The 7,817-nt window shown below is 42.9% G+C and overlaps 1 protein-coding gene across 1 annotated transcript in view; it reads left to right on the forward strand.

Moving 5' to 3' along the window:
• LOC106550725 (prostatic acid phosphatase-like) overlaps positions 1 to 4,749 on the forward strand; it is a 40,791-nt gene extending 36,042 nt beyond the window's left edge. Inside the window, exon 11 of the mRNA XM_087714389.1 lies at positions 4,616 to 4,749. The gene's annotated coding sequence lies outside the window, so the exon portion shown is untranslated. The remainder of the gene's footprint in view (positions 1 to 4,615) is intronic.
• The last annotated feature ends 3,068 nt before the right edge of the window (positions 4,750 to 7,817 follow it).

Genomic DNA, 7,817 nt, shown 5'->3' on the forward strand with positions numbered 1-7,817 from the left:
AGACAGCCATTTGTCCATTATGGTATAGGACAGGAGTGTCGAACTTGCGGCCTGTGGGTCAGATGTGTCACATGCTGGCCACGGCCACGCCCACCTCCGGTGTAGCAAAAGGGGGGAGCTGCAATACATCACATGATGACAACATATTGTCGCAAGTTTTTTTGTATATAAAGTTTATTTTTTCATTTTCATAACATATAATTACAAGTATACTATTACATAGCCAACATCGTATTGTATTATTAAATGTTTACATCAATTCATCTTACCAACAACTCCCAAAAATAATTATTAGCTCTTCTGCTCTCCATACACCATGTTTGTACCTTATCCATCACTTTTTTCTCCCTCTCTCCTCCCCCTCCCTACCTCCTTTCTTCCCTCTTCTCTACTTCCCCTTCCTCTCTCCTTCTCCTCGCTCCCCTTTCCACTCCTCCTTTCTCTCCTCCTCTCCCCCTGGCCTCTCTCCTATCCCTCTCTTCTTCCCTTACCTCTCTCCTCTACTTCACACTCTTCATATCATTTACTTGGTGAATTTCAGCTTCTGCGCAAGCTCCATTTTATGTTGATGGTATTTATAATTCCTTTTCAATATACATATTTAATTTTAACATATATCTTCCTCCTCCTCCTTTTTTAAAAGAGAGAACAAAAAAGTATACATATATAGTTATTATACTTTTAAACCCACCCAACCCCACTGCCTAATTTTGGCTGAGATGTAGACCTGGTTACAATTCCCAGCTATTCTCATCATTATAGTTATATAATTATACATCCTTACACGCCTCCAATTTGTGATTCTGTCTTTAAATCTCAATAGTTTCCCATTGTAAGTATATTTCATGTTCCCTCTCCATTTTTCCATATCTTGGATTAGATTACCCTTAATTATCTATAAATGGCAATCTTTACTGTTCAATGTTCATTACAATTCCCTTAATCTACTATAGAGAATAATGAGCAGTACACATCTCACTTTGTTCATCATCTTAAAAGTTCTATATATGTCCATGTTTCATATATTTTAACCAATGCTTAATTGTCCCTCTATTGTCATATTCAATCAATTAGCAACTCAGTTTAATTATCATATATAAAAGTGAATAACAAACCTCTGCTTTACAATCTCCCCATATCAGTTTCATATTTGTACATATTCCATATATTTTAACCTCTTTTTAATTATCTTTCCATTATCAACCAGTTAGCAACTCCATTTTATTGTCATATTTAGGAATAAATCCCTTATCTTAGCTTTATATTTTCCCATATAACAATTTCTAGTTGTCTGATTTTTTTCCTAGTATGTCTTTTGTCCCATTTCTCTGTTCCTACCTTTTCCCTTTTCTTTGTTTTGACACGTCCACCCTCTTCAATTTTCCCCAAGCCACAGTCAAAAGATCTTTTATATTTCTCTTTATTGGGACGTAATCTCCTACTTCAATTTTCCTTATGCCACTGACAACCTCCAAAACATCTTCTGTCTTCTTTTAATTCCCTTTTGTTGGGACACATCCCCCTTTTACAATTTTCTCTATACCACTGTCAAGTCCAATGGAATTTTTTGTCTGCTTTTTATTTCTCTCTGTTTCTACCCCTTCATTATCTTGCCCTCCTTCTTCTTTGCCTTCTTCTTTAAATACCTGATTCTCTGGGTTCAGAATTCTATTTAGGCTTGATTTTAAGGATTTATGCATATATTTTACAATTTCATGTAGTTCTTCAAATTCCCAGCTTTCCATAATGTCCAGTTCCAAAGTTACAGTTAGTTATGCAGTTCTTATTTCAGAGTTCTGATCCACCTTAAATTTATCTACTTCAGCTGGAGTGGGGAAGAGCAACGGGAGCCATCTTGGTCTTTTGTTCTTCCTTAATGCCCAGTTCCAAAATTGCAGTTAATTATACAAGTCTCATTTCAAGGTTCTGGTCCACCTTAAATTTAGTTAATTCAACTTCCAGAAGAGAAGCTGGAGCCATCTTAATCTTTTGCAGGAAAAAAAGGAAGGAAAAAAACCTTTGTATTTCCCAGTTCTTGACTCTGTTACTGTGTTTCCCCAAAAATATTACATGTCCTGATAATTAGGCCATGCCATATTTTTCTGGTGGGCAAAAATATAAGTCCTGCCCCACAAATAAGCCCTCTGCACAACCCTCCCCCCATCTCCAACCAGGCAGAGCGCCACTCACCAACCTAGCAGTATCTTGAAGGTGCCAAGTCGCAGGAACTGGGGAGGGGACAAAAGTGATTGCATTGCTTGGTGCCTTTGGGATACCACTAGATTGGTGAGTGGCACTGTGCCCAGCTGAAGAGGGGGGTTGGCAGGCAGCTGCTCTCTTGTGAGCGGTCTCCCAAAGAGCTGGGCACAGCAGCCACCCAGCAAACTCCCTTTCCAGACAGGCACAGCACCAGTCACTGACCTAGGGGTATCGCCAAGCCATGTTAGCACCTGTTTGCCACCGCCCGGCTCTCACTTCTTGGTGCCTTCAAAATGCCAGTGAATGGCGCTCTGCATGGCTGGAGAAGGGGGTTGCGCAAGTGGCTATTCCGTTCCCACTTGCGTGCCTCCCAGCCTCATGATGCCCTGGCTCAGATCTCCCTGCAGAGCCAGGGGACCTCCGCTGCCACCGCTGCTGCCACCATCCCAGCATGGCTTTTTCAGCAGCTTCCAAACTGAGTCTTCCGGCAGAGGCCATTCTTGGCATACGCTTTATGGTTGTGAGCTGGCTGTCAGCAGAGCATACAACCACAGAGCATACGCCCAGAGCGGCCACTGCCAGAATACTCAGTTTGGAAGCTGCCAAAAAAGCCATGCTGGGATGGTGGCGGTGGTGGCAGCAGAGGTGCCCTGGCTCTGCAGGGAGAGCTGGGCCAGGGCATTGTGAGGCTGGGAGGCATGAGAGTGGAGTGGAACAGCTGCTCATGCAAATCCTTCTCCAGCCATGCAGAGCACCATTCACTGGCATTTCGAAGGCACCAAGACATGAGAGCCAGGCAGTGGCAAACAGGCGCTCATGCAGCTTGGCGATACCCGAGGTCATAAATGGCACTGTTCCCGTCTGGAAAGGGGGTTTGCTGGGCAGCTGCTTGTGAGTGTGGTAACTTGATGGCTGAGGCTGAGGCCCTGAGCTTGTGCCCGGCTCCTTGGGAGCCTGCTCGCAAGAGATCAGCCGCCTAGCAACCCCAAAACAATAAGGCCTGATAATAAGGCCCAAACCATATTTTGTGGGTGAAAAGAAAATAAGACCCTGTCTTATTTTCGGGGAAACGCGGCATTATTTCCTTTCCTTGCCACTCCTCACCTCTCATTGGTTATAGCTGCTCAAAATATATTAATTAGAACAAGCTTGCATACAGCCAAAACTCGGATATGTTTCTTCTTCGCCTCCTGCTTTTCTAAGTTCTGATTTACTGAATTTCCCACACAGGCAAGATTAGGTTATCAGTTGTCAGTGAAGAGATAGTGCTTTTTTTCTTGATCTTTCTCCCTTGTTGCATTCCATCTCTCATTAATTGGGATTACTTATGTTGTTAAAAGACACTTGGATGAAATAAATCTTCACGCTCCTAGACTCCTTTAAAAACATCATCTTTTCAAGTCAGAAGCCAAATTTAGAGTTAGTATTTGAATGCATTTGTCACTTCTCTGCTTTCTGCCTTTCTGTCTGAATTGTTTCAAACAAATTGTTTTTTTGGGGGGGGGAGCTATTTTCCTTTTTTTCTTTCTTTTTGAAAAAATCCCAGTCTGACCATCAATATTATTTATGCTCTCAGGATTTTTTTGCCTTTTCCAAGTTTGATTTATGGCTGTGGGTTAGATGAATTTTCTTACTGGTCTTTCATCTCTTCCTCACACTCCTGTTCATTTGTCTTGGCTGGAAGTCAGCTTCTTGTGCAGCATCTTGCCATGCTGCCACTCCTACTCTGATTCACAGGTCAAATCTCCAACTGCAAGGGACCTGTTGCCTCCCCCTGGGTCTGATGAGATGATGCCCCTTCTTCATCCCCCCTCCAGGGGGATTCCAGTCTAAAAAAGATCTCAGAGATGTTTTCTCAGACAGGGTTCATGTGAGACTCTTGAGAGCCCACCCACCCCCACTTCTGTACAGCTGGAGAACTTCCGGTCGACTCCGTGTTGTTGCAAGTTTAACACACCTGGTATAGGATCTCCTGCCATGGGTTGAATTTAAAGATCTCCAAGGCTCCTTCCAACCCTATTATATTATGTTCTACAGAAACCATTCTCTAGAAATCAAATTAATACCCTTCATATTTTCTGGAAAATATATTCAGTGCACTTATGGATTAATCATGAATTAGTATATACTTTACATATCTTATCATCAATCAGCCACCAAATGCATGCATTGGCTATTAATCTTGATAGCTAACAATTGTCTTCAGTATCAGAAGCAGTATATTTCAAATACAATGAGTCCCAAAAGTCTTAATGCAGTTTTAAAAGCTTTAAATTGCACTTTTAAGAAACACTGTATATGTTGCTGGGGATCAAATGTGTAGTTAGTTTGTCCACATGTCCCAAATATATATATTTATAAATATGATGTTGAGCATTCTTGCATTTGCCTCTCCTTTCTCATCATTTTTTTCCAGGAAGAAATCAAAGCAATAAGGAACATCTTGAACGGAAGGTCAAAGATTACCAGAACAGTGAAAATGTTTTTAAGATATACAAAATCAAATCACATATCTTATTAATCTTCTACTAATTAAAAATAAAAAATAAAAAGAAAGAACAGATTTTTTTATCTTGATGTTTTCTTGTGATTAATAAAAGCTTAAGTCTTGCATTCCCTGAAATTGTATACAGTTAAATAATATTCATCAGAATTCAGCGCAGTTTTGAAAACATGCCCCTCTCCCAATGCCCTGTTTTCTGATTGTCATGGCAAAATATCTCTCTCTGTGGGAAAATTACTATTCAGCTCTTTAAGATGCCTCCTCCATTGTGAATAGAGTTACAGTATTTGCTAGGGCTTCCTTGAGGTCATTCCTTGGGGCTGTGAGAATGAAATTGGGCTCCAGAATGCTGATTAGATCCTGATGTGGTGGGGTAGCTCCCAAGTTATCAGTTGCCATTGAGGCTGGAAATGCGATGGTTATAGAATTGTTGCTCGACTTGAGAATATACTGGTTTGCGGGGGACATTTGGCATAAAGTTCTTTGAACCTGAGATATATTAAATGTAAAAATCAAAGCACAAGAAGAATTGGCTCGATCTGATTTGTTTGGGTGAAAGCAGCATGGTTCTTTGGTACATAGGTTTTTATGGTCTATGGGAAAAGGCATTCCTTCCAGGAAGTTTCTCAACTTTTGGAATGAGTATTTAATGGTTAGGAGCTTGATGATGTAATATCCTAATTTTTCAAGTGCTACCATATGTTTCTCAGCACCTCATCCAACGTTGAAACTTGTGTGATCACTGATGTGTTGCCCTCATAGATAAATAGATATGAGTGGTATGGAAATGGTTAATTATTCATATATACTCTTATACAATGTTGAAGACAATATACTTCCTTGTGGCAGCCCATTCTTCTGCAATAATATGCATTCTCCATCTATTCTTCTTACCATTCAATGTCACATAAAATCTCCAGTTTTGGAGGAAGCTGCCAATGATTATGGTAAGCTTATTATTTAACTTGCATAGCAATGCTGTATGTTTAACAGTGTCATATGCTACAGTTAAGTCAATGAATTTGCTTGATGAACAGCCATCACCAGACAATATAATTTTGTATTATTTAGTTTCAATACCATGGCTATAAAATGAAACACAATATAAATTGTCTTGTTATTTGCTGCTACTTCTCTCCTGATATTAGGTGGGACAATGCCACCAAAAGTTGAAAAAGATATAATTTCTAATCTGATATAATTATTGCAATTGTTGTTAAATGTTAGAAATTTTAGTATTAATTATGTTTTGGTTTTAGATAGTTTTGATACTGTATAGAATTTTATTTTAAAATTTCACTTTCCTTTCTCGATATAGCTAGCTAGCCAATTAAAAATAGTTTAGGTTGGGCATAACTTTTTAACTAAACAGTTATGCCCATCCTAACCTATTTATATGTATTTGTACGTGCATGTGCATGTGCATGTATATGTATACAGTGTTTTCCCAAATATAAAACCCACCATGAAAACAAGCCTGATTTTTTGGGGTAGACCTAATATAAGCCCTACCCCAAAAATAAACCTGGGGGATGGCCAGCATGAGAAATGGTCAGTGTGTGGGGGCTGGCAGTGTCCACTGCAGTCACAACCCGCCAGTCCCTTGTGTGGTGCAAATACCATTAATTCTGAGCATGGAGGCAGAGGGTGAGGGGAGAAGGCAGGCAGGCAATCCAGACATGCTGCATGCCTGCTTGACTCACAGGAAGCTTGTGGGAGGTTTGCATGGCAGCAGGAAGAGGCATAAGCATGGGGAATGGGGAAGGCAGGCGATCCTGATGTGCCATGCAGGTGCCTGTTTGGCACAGTTGCAGGCAAGCCATCCACCTGTGGCCTTACTCCCAAGTTGACCACTGTTCTTTAGCTGTTCCCTTCATCTGGCAACTCTGTCCATACACCCACTGGGAACAGGCTCCAGCTGTTCATCTGCCTCACTGATGTCTGACTCTGAGGGCAGCTGATAACTGGCATACAGCTCTGGCCCCCACTCTGCCTCTGACAGAGAGCCCTCATCAGAGCTTTCCCCAGATTCCAGGACTGGCCCATGTTCCTCCCCAACCTCCTTGCTGTCTCAATCTGCTGTCAGCTCTGCTGGCTGCTGGCGGGCCACAACAGTTGGAGAGCAGGTTGCTGCCAGTCATCTTCTCGGTCACCTTGTGGGTCTTTTCCTTGGCCTGTGCATGGAACATGTTCCTCTCATGCACCTGATGCACCTTGGCCCTGATATGGGCTGCTGCTGCTGCCACCCAGCAGATTCACCCAAAGGGGGTGAAATGGCCAGCAAGAAAGGCCGAATATAGTTGGAAGAGCATTCCCAGCCACATGGAATGAAGCAGGTACATCCTCATCACATGCCTCTCACCCGACTCTGCCTGCTGCTGATTCCACCATTGCCACACCTGCTTCTTGGAGGGCCAGCTGCAGAGCCCCTGCTATCTGACACCTCCCCCATCCCCCATGCACCTGCACACACATACACACATGAAAGGCCAGAGACGCTGGTGCAGGCATGGCACTGATCTGCAACCTAGTGGCATCCACACTGGGATTGGGTGGGCTGGGCTGAGGCAACGCTGGTCTGATGACTCCTGTGTGCATATGCGCATGCTGGGATGATGTGGAAAGTGCCTGTGCATGCATGTGCATGCCTCCTATGTGCACGCCACTGGCCAGGATGTTGTGGGCCAAGCTGAAGCTGGCCCCTTACAGTTTCCAGGACGGCTCCGCAGGCCAGATCTAACCACATGGTGGGCCATATCCAGGCCCAGGGCCTTGAGTTTGACACCCCTGGTGTCCTTTAAAGGACTTTTTAAAGAAATGTAAATTGTAATCTTTTTTAAAATTTAAAAACACTTTAATCTCAACCTTAAAACAGTATAAGAATTGTTGTGGCCCAGCAGGAGCCGTTGGAGCTGCCACCAGACTCCGACAGTGAGGGGCCCTATGAGTTGGCTCTGGAGGATGTGGAGGACCCTGGATAGCGTTCCGACTCCGAGCAGGGTGCAGAGAGGCTGGTTGGCCACCAGGAGGCACCTGAGCCTTGGACCAGTGGGGAGGAGCCAAGGGAGTTGTTCCTGGATGCCCAGCACCAAAGAGCTAATAGGCATAAGGAACA

The sequence above is a fragment of the Thamnophis sirtalis genome, unplaced genomic scaffold (assembly GCF_051295495.1).
Source record: "Thamnophis sirtalis isolate CommonGarterSnake01/CBP01778 unplaced genomic scaffold, rThaSir2_p1.2 scaffold_4, whole genome shotgun sequence".
In the NCBI taxonomy this organism is placed as follows: domain Eukaryota; kingdom Metazoa; phylum Chordata; class Lepidosauria; order Squamata; family Natricidae; genus Thamnophis; species Thamnophis sirtalis.